The following is a 15054-nucleotide window of genomic DNA, read 5'->3' on the forward strand; positions in this document are numbered from 1 at the left end:
CCTGGTGAATCTCCTTTGCACCCTTTCCAGTGCAATCACATCCTTCCTATCGTGTGGTGCCTCGAACTGTACACAGTACTCCAGCTGTGGCCTAACTAGAGTTTTATACAGCTCCATCATATAACCTCCCTGCTCTTATATTCTATGTCTTGGCTAATAAAGACAAGTATTCCATATGCCTTCCTAACCACCTTATCTACCTGTGCTGCTGCCTTCAGTGATCTATGGACAAGTACACCAAGATCCCTCTGACTCTCTGTAATTCCTAGGGTCCTACCATCCATTGTATATTCCCTTGCCTTGTTAATTCTCCCAAAATGCATCACCTCACACTTCTCAGGATTAAATTCCAGTTGTCACTGCTCCGCCCATCTTACCAGCCCATCTATATTGTCCTGTAATTGAAGGCTGTCCTCCTCACTATTTACAACACCACTAATTTTCGTGTCATCTGCGAACTTACTGATCATAACTCCTATATTCACGTCTAGGCAAGGGTCCCAGCACCGATTCCTGTGGTATATCACTGGTCACAGGCTTCCAATCGCAAAAACAACCCTCGACCATCACCTCTGCCACTAAGCCAATTTTGGATGCAATTTGCCAAATTGCACTGGATCCCATGGGCTCTTACCTTCTTAACCAATCTCCCATGTGCGACCTTATCACTGCTTTACCTTCATCTACACATCTAGTCACCTCCTCGAAAAATTCAATCGAGTTTCTTGACATGATTCCCCCTAACAAAGCCATGCTGACTATCCTTGATTAATCCCTGCCTCTCCAAGTGGAGATTAATCCTGTCCCTCAGAATTTTTTTCCAATAGTTTACCTACCACTGATGTTAGACTCACCAGCCTGTAATTACCTGGTTTATCCCTACTACCCTTTTTGAATAATGGTACCACATTCGCTGTCTTCCAGTCCTCTGGCACCTCACCTGTGGCTAGAGATGATTTGAAAATTTGTGTCAGAGCCCCTGCTATCTCCTCCCTTGCCTCACATAATAGCCTGGGATACATATCAAATGGGTCTGAGGATTTATTCACTTTTAAGCCTGCTAAAACCACTAATACCTCCTCCCTTTCAATGCTAATTTGTTCGAGTATATCACAATCCCCCTCCCTGATCTCGACACCTACATCGTTCTTCTCCATAGAGAATACAGATGAAAAGTAATCACTTAAAACCTCACCTATGTCCTCTGGCTCCACACAAAGATTGCCACTTTGGTCCCTAATGGGCCCTACTCTTTCCCTGGTTATCCTCTTGCCCTTAATATACTTATAAAATGCCTTGGGATTTTCCTTTATCTTGCCCGCCAGTGTTTTTCCATGCCCCCTCCGCTCTTCTAATTACTTTTTTAAGCACCCCCCCCCCCCCCCCCCCCGCTACATTTTCTATACTCCTCTATGGCCTCCGCTGTTTCAGCCCTCTGAATCTGCCATAAGCCTCCTTTTTTTCCTTATCCAATCCTCTATATCCCTTGACATCCAGGGTTCCCTGGACTTGTTGGTCCTACCCTTCACCTTTACGGGAACATGTTGGCTCTGAACTCTCACGATTTCATTTTTGAATGAGTCCCACTGGTCTGATGTAGACTTTCCTACAAGTAGCTGCTCCCCATCCACTTTGGCTGATCCTGTTTTATTATGGCCTTTCCCCAATTCAGTATCTTTATTTCTGGTCCATCTTTGTCCTTTTCCATAACTACCTTAAATCTTACAGAGTTATGGTCACTGTCCCCGAAATGCTCCCCCACTGGCACTTCTACCACTTGTCTGGCTTCATTCCCTAGGATTAGGTCCGTTACCGCCCCTTCCCTTGTAGGACTTTCTATGTGCTGGCTCAAAAAGCTCTCCTGGATGCACTTTAAGAATTCTGCCACCTTTAAGCCTTTTGCACTAAGACTATCACAGTTAATATTGGGGAAGTTGAAATCCCCTACTATTATTACCCTATTATTTTTACACCTCTCTGAGATTTACCTACATATCTGCTCCTCTATCTCTCCATGGCTATTTGGAGGCCTGTAGTACTCTCCCAGCCAAGTGTTTGCCCCCTTTTTTGTTTTTAAGTTCTACCCATATGGCCTCATTGGAGGAACCTTCTGAGATATCATCCCTCCTTACTGCAGTAATTGACTCCTTGATCAATAGTGCAATGCCACTTCCTCACTTACACTCTCCCCTGTCGCACCAGAGAGATTCTATATCCTGGAATATTGAGTTGTCAGTCCTGCCCTTCCCTCAACCATGTCTCCCATGTCTCTGTGATAGCAATAATATCATATTCCCATGTGTTAATCAATGCCCTCAGTTCATCTGCCTTATTAGTAAGACTCCTTGCGTTAAAATAGATGCAATCCAGCCTTGCATTATTCGCTTGTGCTTTAACAGGTCTATATTTGCTCTGCCTTCCAGACTGACTTAATTTCTCTTCTATATTTGGCTGTGGATCACCCCCTACTGTACCTCCACTCTGTATCCCACCCCCCTGCCAAATTAGTTTAAACCTCCCCCCCCAACAGCACTAGCAAACCTCCCAGCAAGAATGTTGGTCCCATTCTGGTTCAGGTGCACCTCATCCAACTTGTACAGGTCCCATCTTCACCAGAAACAGACCCAGTGATCCAGGAAACTAAAGCCCTCCCTCCTGCACCATATCTTCAGCCACACATTCATCTACTCTATCCTCCTATTCCTACACTCAATAGCACGTGGCACCAGGAGTAATCCAGAGATTGCAACCTTTGAGGTCCTGCTTTTTAATTTGCTACATAGTTCCCTAAATTCTTGTTGCAGGACCTCATCCCTCTTTCTACCTATGTCGTTGGTACTAATGTGAACCACGACCTCTGAATGTTCACCCTCCCCCCTCAGATTATCCTGCAGCCGCTCTGTCTCATCCTTCACCCGAGTACCAGGGAGGCAACAAACCATCCTGGAGCCACATTTGCGGCCACAGAAATGCCTATCTTTACCACTTATGATAGAATCCCCTATCACTATAGCTCTCCCACTCTTTTCCTTCCCTCCTGTGCAACTGAGCCAACCGTGGTGCCACAGACTTGTCTCGCTGCATTCCCCTGAGAAGCTATCTCCCCCAACAGTAACCAAAGCGGAAAATCTGTTCGAGAGGGAGATGGACCCAGGGGACTCCTGCATTATCTGCCTAGTTCTTCTAAAGTGCCTGGCACTCACCCATTCCCTTTCTGCCTGAGCAGTCTCTACCTGCAGTGTGACCACCTCCCCGGACGTGCTATCCACAATGATCTCAGCCTTGCGGATGCTCCACAGTGTCCCAGCCGCTGCTCCAGATCCGAAATGCAGATTTTCAGTAGCTGCAACTGGAGACATTTCCTGCACCCGTGTTTGCCCCGGACACTGGAAGCACTCCACACTGCAGAGCTGCCCTGCCATGACTTACCCTTAATTTACTCAAAAATTTGAGATTATTTACACTAGGGACCTTGATTCCCTAAAAACCACTACTTACTATATATCAAAAAAAAATTGTAATAATTACTAGTAATTGTTAATAAATGACACTAATTAAAAAAACACACTTTAGTAGTACTAACCTTATCACTCATAAGGTAGGTTTTGAGGGTTTTTTTAAAAAAAGAACTTTCCCCTGATTTTTTTAAGCTACTTACAGGCACTAACAGCTGTTACTTACCCAAACAATCAGCTTACAGATTTCATGTATACAGTACTGTATTCATACAGTATTTGATGTGAGACGAGAAAAGCATATATGGGTAGCTCATGGCACCATGCTGCAGAATTACAGGGTACTGGCAGAAGGCTGGGGGGAATCATGCACTAAGTTGTGCTGGTCTGTTGTGTACCCCTTACTGACTGATCAAGGTGATAATAGTTGCGATTTGGGAGCAAATCATGTACCAACACTATTATATGGGCTCAGCATAAGGAGATCCAAAGTAAGAGGGTAGAAAGTAATTAATCAGGAAACTGAGAAAGCCAGATGTCATCATTTATAATTTCCAGGGATGCATGTTACTCTTCTTGAATATGTTGTTAAAGAAAGAATTTGCATTTATACAGGAACATAAGAACATAGAGGCAGGAGTAGGCCATTCAACCCATCAAGCCTGCCCCACCATTCAATATGATCATGGCTGATCATCCACTTCAATGCCTTTTTCCCACACTATCCCCATATCCCTTTATGTCATTGGTATTTAGAAATCTGCCAATCTCTGCTGCGAACATACTCAATGACTGAGCTTCCACAACCCTCTGGGGTAGAGAATGCCAAAGATTCACAACCCTCCTCATCTTTGTCCTAAGTGGCTTCCTCCTTATTTTGAAATTGTGTCCCCTGATTCTAGACTCCCCAACCAGGGAAAACATCTTAGCTGCATCTACCCTGTCTATCCCTTTAAGTATTTTGTCGGTTTCAATGAGATCACCTCTCATTCTTCAGAACTCTAGAGAATACAGGCTCAGTTTCCCCAATCTCTCTTCAAAGGACAGACCCGCCATCCCAGGAACAAGTTTGGTGAATCTTCATTGCACTCCGTCTACGGCAATAATATCCTTCCTAAGGTAAGGAGACCAAAACTGCACACAGGTGCGGTTTAACCAAGGTTCCATACAATTGAAGCAAGACTTCCCTACTCCTGCACTTAAATCCTCTTGCGATAAAGGCTAACATACCATTAGCCTTCCTAATTGCTTACTGCACCTGCATGTTAGCTTTCAGTGACTTATTGATGACACCCAGGTCCCTTTGTACATCTACAGTTTCTAATCTCTTACCATTTAAGAAATACTCTGCATATCTATTCCTCCTACCAAAGTAGATAACCTCACATTTTTTCAGATTATATTCTATCTGCCACATTCTTGCTCACTCACTAAGTCTGTCCAAATCGCCTTGAATCTTTGCATCTTCCTCACAATGCACATTCCCACCTAGTTTTGTGTCATCCGCGAACTTGGAAATATTACATTTGATCCTCAGATCCAAATCATTGATATGTATTGTGAACAGCTGGAGCCCAAGTACTGATCCTTGCGGTACCCCACTAGTCACAGCCTGCCTATGCGAGAATGTCCCGTTTATTCCTACTCTCTGTTTTCTGCCTGTTAACCAATCCTTAATCCATGCCAGTATATTATCTCCTATCCCATGTGCTTTAACTTTGCTAACCAACCTCCTGTGGGGGACTTTATCAAAAGCCTCCTGAAAATCTAAGTATACTATGTCCACAAACTCTCCTTTATCAATTCTGTCAGTAACATCCTCAAAATACTCCAACAGGTTTGTCAAACATGATATCCCATTCATAACTCCATGTTGACTATATCCAATCAGCTCATTATTATCCAAGTGTCCATTTATCACATCCTTTAGAATAGAATATAGTGGCTTTCATGACCTCAAGCCATCCCAAAGTGCTTTACAACAACAACTTTGATTTATAGAGTACCTTTTATGTAGTAAGAATGTCTGAAGAAGCTTCACAGGAGCATTATGAGACAAACTTTGACACTGAGCCACATAAAGAAATATTCAGACAGATGACAAAAATATTGGGGAAAGAGGTAGGTTTTTAGGAGTAACTTAAAGGAGAGAGGTCAAGAGGTGGAAAGGTTTAGGGAGGGAAATCCAGAGCTTCGGGCCCCAGCAGATGAATTCAGCCCAGCCCGAGGGAAACATGCACTTCCAGGTTTCTCGACCACAAAACTGCCTCCCCACCCCGGGTTTACATTGGGGCCCATATTTTCAAGATAAAACCTCTAAAAATACATTTAGAAATTTAATCAACATTTTAAATGAATTAGATGATCCCCACACACTGAAATATGGATAACATTTCCTGTTAATTTCTGGAGATTGTTAAATAAGTTTCCTATGACTAAAAAGCAACAGACATCATTATCACACATTAGATTAAGGAAAAGAAGAAAGAAAATCTCTTGCAATTCAATCTGGGTGGGTACCTCGATATAATCAATACAGTTCACTGCAGAAAAACACGCCTTACTCTGTTTTTCAGCAATGAAATCCCGAAGGACAGCAATCTGAACTGATAAAATGCAAGGTTTTCTTGTGTGTAAAAAAACATTTTGAACTGACTGCTCTGACAAAGTTCCAAAGAAGGACTTGAATTATGATTTGTGCTCTATGCGTCTATTTTGGCCTAAGTCGATTACAATGGAATGATTAAAAAAACTCACTGTGCCATCATTGCAGAGCAGTACATTATATGTGTAATAACAGCTTAAGGAAGCAATCCATCATTGCTGTCCTTGAAAGAGAAAAGTTGATCTATTTCTTTGGTCATCATTTACAACATATTAGATGACAAATAATTGTACATTCATCAATAACAATAGATTAATCCTGAAATGATTTATTGCTATTCCTCTGCTGCTCTGATAAAGTGCTAGGTTGTTCAGACACTGACAAGGTCTGTATTTAATTTGCTTGGGTCTCTTAGCAGAAATAATAGACAGAGAGGAAATCACCTGAAACAAGGTAGAACAAGGTTGTCGACAGGTGATTTGTGGGCCTGCTCTTCATGATTAGTGAAGCAAAGTTAGCAGTCACTCACCCACTCGAGCTTGATGAACCATTAAATCAAACAGACCCCACCAGCACATACGCTATCGGTCTCTCTCTGTTTGAAGTGAATGGCAGGGTGAGGAATGCAGTCCGTTTCTGTGACACAATATGATTTCCTCTTTCCTCAGAACCCAGCAGAAAAATATCCTGACATTTTGTGTTGAAATTGCTGACATTCTGCTAATAAAGGCACCCTCTTTCAAGTTTACTGTATTATCTGTTTGCTACAACATTTCTCTAAAGAATATAGGGTTCAATATTGACTGAAAACAATATTGAAAAGGAAAAATGTTGCAGGGCTAAGAAAAAGTGGCAGGGGAGTGGGATGAATTGATCGCTCTTTTAAAGAAGCTTGATGGGCCAAATGGCCTACTTCCAAGCTGTATGATTCTATAAATATTATCCTATGTACATTTAGTTTTGTGTATAGTAATGGAAAATAGTAGTTTTGCAGTTTTACTGTTGAATTAAGTACAAATTATAAATAACAGGAGACAGAGCAAGGGAATGGGACTGATTAGATTGCTCTACAGAGTGCCAGCATGGACTCGATGGGGCGAATGGCCTCCTTCTGTGCCATTACGACTCTATGACTCTATGATCCATGTGTACGCTAAATTGAAGTTTACAGAATTATGGATGTATTCATCAGATGAATTTAAAATTGCAAATCTTGACAAATTTGTAAATTTGTAACTAGAATAAGTTTTATTAAACGGCATCCATTTAATTATAATAGATATGCATTGCAGTAAGTGCATACTCTAAGTGAATAACCACTACAGCTGGTAGGAATGTTGTTAATATCCTAGGAACAGTCCTTGGACTAAAAGGAAACACTCTTTTACTCATAACAAAATACATTAAATATGGCAATACTTTAAAAGGTGATTCAGATGGGTGACCATGTGTTGAAATATCTCTGTCAAATTTACCGATGCTAATCACTCACAAGGGAGAACTGCTTGCAGTAACCAAATGAATCATCCTGAACTAATCTTTCTTGACCAGTTTGTTTAGCCATCCTTAGGTCAAGGAAAGGGTAATCTTCTCTGGATTGTTCTAGGATTACAAATGGTTGAAATAGCAGTTTGTGTCTTCCAGGTTGGGAGAAGAACAGGTTTAATAGTATAAAGGGGAAGGAAAAGTTATTTTAAAATAAGAGAAATAAAGATTAAGTGGGGTATCAGAATATTGTGTTGATTCTAAACAATGAATGATTGTCTAAATTAAGAAATTTTGGCAATCTTAATACATTTCCTATTAAAGAAAGGCCTACAGCACAAATCTAATGACATTTATGTTTACTTCTATACCATTTTTGCATTTATGGGAACTCCATTTAGGCTCTTTTCCAAGTTATCTATACTCCCCTCTTTTTTTTTCAAAAATACCATTTGCTAATGTACAGCTGAGAGTACGAAGTCAAGCCTCTGCCACAATGAATCTGCAACTTATGAATGCTATAGTGACTTGCCTAGCTTCTCTTAATTCCTTGTGTTGAACGGAAGTGCTAAGATCAAGAGCTCATCATGCCAGGGGATTACGGCAGAGACCAAACAGAAAAAGCTGGAAATACTCAGCAGGCCTGGCAGCATCTGTGGAGAGAGAAACAGAGTTGATGTTTCAGGTCAATGACCTTTCATTAGAACTGGAAAAAGTTACATGCTACATCTGTTACATCGCTAACATTTTCCAGTTCTGATGGAAGGGCATTGACCTAAAATATTAACTCTGTTTCTCGCCCCATAGATGCTGTTTGACCTGCTGAGTATTACCAGAATTTTCGGTTTTTATTTCAGATTTCCAGCATCCACAGTATTTGTATGACAGAAACCACATTGCCTATAAACGGGGTTTCCGACACATTTCCAGCAAAGTTATGGAAGCAGAGTGGGAGCAGTAAATTCCTGGCATATAAAAAAAGACTTGCATTCATGTAGTGCTGTTCATGACCTCAGGATGTCGCAAAGCATTTTTCAGCCAATGAAGTACTTTTGAATTGTAGCTACTGTTGTCATTTAGGAAACACGCCAATTTACAAAAAGCAAGGCCCCACAAACAGCAATGTGATAATGGTCAGATAGTCTGTTTTTAGGTGTTGATTGAGGGATAAATATCAACCAGGTCACTGGTGACAACTCTCTTGCTTTTCTTAGAAATAGTGCCATCGGAGCTTTTACATGTACCTCACAGGGCAGAGAGGGCCTCAGTTTAACATCCAATCCAAAAGACAGAACCTCAAACAGTGCAGCGTTCCCTCACTCCTCTAGTGGAATGTCAGCCTAAATTTTGTGCTCACATCCCTAGAATGAGATTTGAACTTACAACCTTCTGATCCAGAGGTGAGAATGTAACTACTGACCATGGCTGACTCGTTTTAGAGAATTGGAGTTCCAATCCCACAATTTATCATGCTGTGGCAAAATGTTGTTGTGTTCTATGATATTACAACATCAGAGTGCCTTACATAATTTTATTTTCTTTCTTAATAGTACCTTGTTTTCATATGAACACTGTTCATTATCCTGCACAGTTCTGGAGATGAACGCTTATGTAGGATTGGGAAAGTCTACACCATGTACCCACACCCCCAAAAGAACCCTTCTGTTATTGGCAACCTATTTATTTTTTGTCCTGCCCTAGCAAGTACAAACAGAATTTTACTGTAAAATTGAAAATTGCCTTTTGTGGTTCTGAGCGAAGTCTGGTGATATTAGGCATTGCTGCTGTGTGTCACCACAGCTGTCAAATTGCTTTTACAGTCACAGAATTACAGTGAAAGAAAGTTTAATTCTGAAGCACTGTCGGCCATCACCTCAGTAAGCATCCCAAAAATCCATTATACCACATTTCCCTTTCACGAACTCAGTATTCAATCTACTTTTTTAATTTTTCCTCTGTCTAAAGACTAGTCCCTAGCTAGCTCCTCTACTTTATATCGGCTAATTAAAGAAAACATTCCATGATTGTCTATTTTCCTTCATGCATGACAACCTATTATTCTTTTTAATACCTGATTAGGGTGTTATTAACATTACATTTAGATTGATTTGCCAAGGCCTTTTTATAAAACACCACTTGTTTTGATTTAACAGTCACAGGGTTTCTTCACTCCCTAACTATTAGTTACATTAATTCCCTATGTGCAAGCTGCCTGCATTAAAAATTCAATTTTGATCAGGACGTTGAAAGGTTATAAACTGGAAACCACAGGTGACACTATTCTGTTGAACGTTTTGACTCCCTTTTATTGTGGGCAGTCATGGGAAGACATCTTGCAGCATAATTTGTCAAGAATGATAAATCTATTCCATCATTCTTGCCAACAGCAGATCCTTTGCATTATGAAACACTATAAATCTTAGGTTTAGACAAAAGCAAGCCTTTGATGGTAGTGCTGGTAAATGTACAATGACAAACTACGTTTACATTGTGTTTACAATGTATGTGCATTTAATATGGTATAAAACAGCTGTAGTTACAGCCTGCTGAAGACATAAAAAGCTATATATTGTACAGTCTCAAAGGACACCAGTACATAAGGGAACTGTCTTGTTTGTCATTTCACATTCAGAATTCTGCAACCACAAACTGTTTACTGACTTCTTTTATCTCCCTAGATGCTGGGTCAAAGCTTTGATGTTCTTTGAATAGATTTTTAGTCACCAACAATGAAATTATGCGTCACAAGAGTCTTACCCCCCCCCCAAAAAAAATTGACAAACATTTTTCTTTGTTTCTCAAGCATTATGACATTATGAATTAATACATGTAGAAATACATCACTGGATCAGAAAGAAAAATGTTTTGGTTGGTTACGCATAATAGCATCATAACAAAAACAATGTAGGGATGTTTCTCCAAAGACAATCCAGTTTTGTAATGTTAAAGGAAAAATGTGCAAGAGATTGGTAATAATGATGTTGAGTCACTCTCTCTTCCCCCACCATCTTACATACAGCTGAAATACTCAGGGCTTTCCATCAGGAGTAGAATATGGCCTATGTCTGCAATATACATAGGCCAGTGATTCTCAATTAAATGAAGGGGAAATAGACATTTCTAACCCTTGCACCTCATTTTCCTTTGGTTTGCTCATTGGGCACTCAGACATGGAAGTGAAGATGCAACCAGAAGGTTCTGCCCACAGCAGCAATTGTAGCCTCTGTAGGCTACTCAGTCAGGTCTGCTGCAGTGGCCAAGTTTCCCCCTCTACTTCCAAACACAATTGACCCTCCCATTGTCTGACTGATGCAACCAGACTATAATGGTGACCTAACCAATCAAATTCAGGTGCTTGCTGCCTTCACAGTTGCAGCACAGCTTGCGTACACAATGCCTGTCATAGGAACAGCAGTAGACCAGTCAGACTCTCGAGCCTAGTGCCTAGAGGCAATGTTTCAGGAAGAAGGATCACCAGGAGAATAAGCCCTCATACATTAAATATAAAGGACGAAGAATGAATAAAATTTTTCTTTATAGTCCACTCAATAATTGCATAAAATATCTTGAGGAGGGAATGTTAGCTTCAGTTGAACATAGGTTCAATATTAACTTGCATTTAAAAACATCTCAAGATGCTTTATAAGATGATAGACTAGAAGAGGGAGGAATGGGGAGGGTGGACCCAAACAGAATGCAAGTAATGGATTTTTAGCAGGCTTTTGAAAGCAGGAAGAAAACTATAATGGGATTGAGAAAGAATTTTTAGAAGGCAGAAGCATTGAGACTGAAGATTTGCTTCTGATGGCAGAATAGAGAATGTGGGGAATAAACACTAAACCTGGATCAGCAGAACAAGGTTATGGGCTGGAACATTGAACTGAGACAGTTTACTCAAGGAGGGAAGAGCAAGATTAATGTGTAAGGATAAGGATTTTGAAATTTCTTTGCATGTTGAAGTTAATGAAGAATGGAGGTCATTTGAAGTATCAATCCTTGAGGTAATAAAGGTATGCATTAGTTTAGTTTAGTTTAGGAATACAGCACTGAAACAGGCCCTTCGGCCCACCAAGTCTGTGCCGACCATCAACCACCCATTTATACTAATCCTACACTAATTCCATATTCCTACCACATCCCCACCTGTCCCTATATTTCCCTACCACCTACCTATACTAGGAGCAATTTATAATGGCCAATTAACCTATCAAGGTGCAAGTCTTTGGCATGTGGGAGGAAACCCATGCAGACACAGGGAGAACATGCAAACTCCTCACAGGCAGTACCCAGAATTGAACCTGGGTCGCTGGAGCTGTGAGGCTGCAGTGCTAACCACTGCACCACTGTGCCGCAGCAGCTGCAGGGTAGAGCTACTACATAGAATAAAATGTATTCCTACAATCTTGATGATGCTTCTTTGAAGTGCAAGTTCCTATTGTATCTATATTGCTCTGTGAAGGTAGTGGTGGTTTTTCTCCTTAAATTGCTGCAGTCATTGAAGTAATTGTACTCCCACTATGATGTCAGTTGGGGAATTTTAGAATTTTGACCCAATGACTATGAAAAATATTTATGGACATAAGTTGATGTACACTTTTATATTTAATTACCCAGGCAGAAGATTGCAGTTATTAAAACCTTTTTAATCAGCCACCACTTTTCCTAAAGTCCCAATTATTAACACAGACTAACAATGCAGTAAACTATTTTTCATCTGAGGGTGACAACTTGTTGTCTAATCTCATTTTGTGAATTTTTCATTAGCATTTTCTTGTCACGGTTTTTGACAGTTTCCTCCAAGTGGCTGATGTAATCCCAAGCTGCACTAACAGAAGCAGCAAAAGAGATGAGCTTCTGACCACATATCTGCACCATCACGGAGCACACCAATTTCCACCTCCGTAACATCACCCAACTCCATTCCTGCCTCAGGCCATCTGCTGCTGAAACCCTCATCCATGCCTTTCTTACTTCTGGACTTGACTATTGCAGTACACACCTGGCTGGCCTCCCACATTCTACCCTCTGTAAACTTGAGGTCATCCAAAACTCAGCTGTCCATGTCCTTAGCCACACCAAGTTCCATTCAAGAATAGAAAAGCAGTGTATTATTTGAATGGAGAGAGACTGCAGAACTCTACGATACAGAGGGATTTGGGTGTCCTGGTACATGAATCACAAAAGGTTAATATGCAGGTACAGCAAGCGATTAGGGAGGCAAATTGAATGTTGCCGTTTATTGCAAGGAGAATCAAGTATAAAAATAGGGAAGTGTTGCTACAGCTGTAGAGGGCCTTAGTTAGATCACATCTGGAGTTCCGCGTACAGTTTTGGTCTCCTTACTTAAGAAAGGATATAATTGCAATAGCAGCAGTTCAGAGAAGGTTCACTTGACTGATTCCTGGGATGAAGGGGTTATTTTATGAGGAAAGGTTGGACAGGTTGGGCCTATACCCATTGGAGTTGAGATGAATGAGAGGTGATCTTACTAAAACATATAAGATCCTGAGGGGACTTGACAGGGTGGCTGCTGAGAGGATGTTTCCCCTTGTGGGGGAGTCTGGAACTAGGGGACACAGTTTAATAATTAGGGGTCTCCCATTTAGGACTGAGATGAGGATTTTTTTTTTCTCTCAGTGTGTCTTGAGTCTGTGGATTTCTCTTCCCCAGAGAACAGCGGCGGTTGGGTCAGGAATATATTCAAGGCTGAGTTAGATAGATTTTTGATCGACAAGGAAGTCAAGGTTTATCGGGGGCAAACAGAAAAGTAGAGTTGAGGCACAATCAGATCAGCCATGATCTTATCGAATGGAGGAGCAGGCTTGAGGGGCTGAATGGCCTACTTCTGCTCCTAGCTCTTGCGTTCTTGTGTTCAACCATCACCCTGGTGCTCACTGACCTACATTGGGTCCTAATTAAGCAACGCCTTGATTTTAAAATTCTCTTCCTTGATTTCAAATCTCTTCATGACCTCGCACCTTCCTATCTCTGTAATCCACTCCAGCCCCACAAATGCTGGCCAGGGTTTTACTGAGCTCCCGACGTTGGGCTCCGTGGTGGAGGGGGCCAGAAGATTATTCCGGCAGCAGCCTGCCACGGAGCACATACTGGAAGTGCTGGACCCAATCTTCCTGGCGGCAGCGAGGTTCCATGGCAGCCCCCCGCCACTGGCGGCGGGACCCGGCTTAACATATTTAAATGAATCAAATGAATACATTTGAAATAAAATTGACAGTGTTCTTACCTTCAGGCCGTGATCTTCCGAATGGTGGCCGGCACTCACACCCCTTCTCTTTCCCGTCCAGGGAAGACTGGCACTACCGTGGTGGGGAAGGGGGAATCTTATGATTTTTAGTGCAGTGTAAGGTGGGTGGGGAATGGGGTCAAATGTAAATTACTAGTGTAGGGGAGGGTGGGAAGGGGTGACCTCTGCACTTTGATCTGTTTGGCAGGGGGGAGGTCAAGTGTTGCAGGTGAGTGTTTTTGGGGAGTGCAGGGAGAGGGAAAATAATGCATTTAATTGTAATTAGGGTGAAGGGGTGATAGGTTATAATCTAGTACATTTGAGGGGGGGGGGATATTTCTTTGAAAATTTAAATAAGCTGGCAAGGCTGGCTGCCCTTTAAAAATGGCACCAGTGCCTGCGCACAGGCAGCTGACGTCATTGCCAGCATCTCAGAGCCCACCCTCTCCACATGATTGTGGGGGAGGGGGCGCAGCCCGACTAGTGCATTAGTGCCAGGAGCAGCAGCGGGAGAAGAAAATCCAGCCCACTGAGATATTTGCTGTCTAATTCTGGCATGTTGAGCATTTTTAATCTTAATTGCTCCACAATTGCTGGCTGTGCCTTCAGCTGCCTGGGCCCTAAGCTCTGGACTTTCTGCTCTAAACATCTCCACCTGTCTTTCTGCCTTTAAGATTTTCCTTAAAACCTAGCTCTTTGACCAAACCTTTGGCCCAATATCGCCTTAAAAGACATGGTGTCAAATCTTGGTTTTCTAATGCTCCTGTGAAGTGTCTTGGGATGTTTTATTACAATAAAGGCGCTATATAAATACGAGTTGTTTTTGACATATTTCATAGTGGGAATCCCAAACGCCTCAAGATTGTTGTCAAATTACAGGGTGCAGCTTCTTAATAGTTTCATCGCATTATTTCTTGATTATCTCTGAAATGTTAATATTCATTTACAACTGTATAATCCAGTATAAAATAAATAATTCTAAATTGAGAATTCATAATATTGCATTTTGTAGTTACTATACATTAATATTTGTGTTCATATTTTGGTGCTTTCTCAGTGTTAATTATAGAATAACATCCAGCAAGGATACCCACTATATAGTACACTTCAAGAGTTTCAGGAGCGAGCATACACTTCTGTTTGGAGTTTGTCAGCAGTATGTACATTTTGAGATATGCTATTGTCTTGAAACATAGGCCAGAATTTTGCCAGGGCTTTGGAGAAGGCTGGAAGGAAGGAAACGCCGTAAAATGGTGGTGGAAGGT

This window comes from Heterodontus francisci, chromosome 7 (genome assembly GCF_036365525.1).
Source record: "Heterodontus francisci isolate sHetFra1 chromosome 7, sHetFra1.hap1, whole genome shotgun sequence".
NCBI lineage: Eukaryota > Metazoa > Chordata > Chondrichthyes > Heterodontiformes > Heterodontidae > Heterodontus > Heterodontus francisci.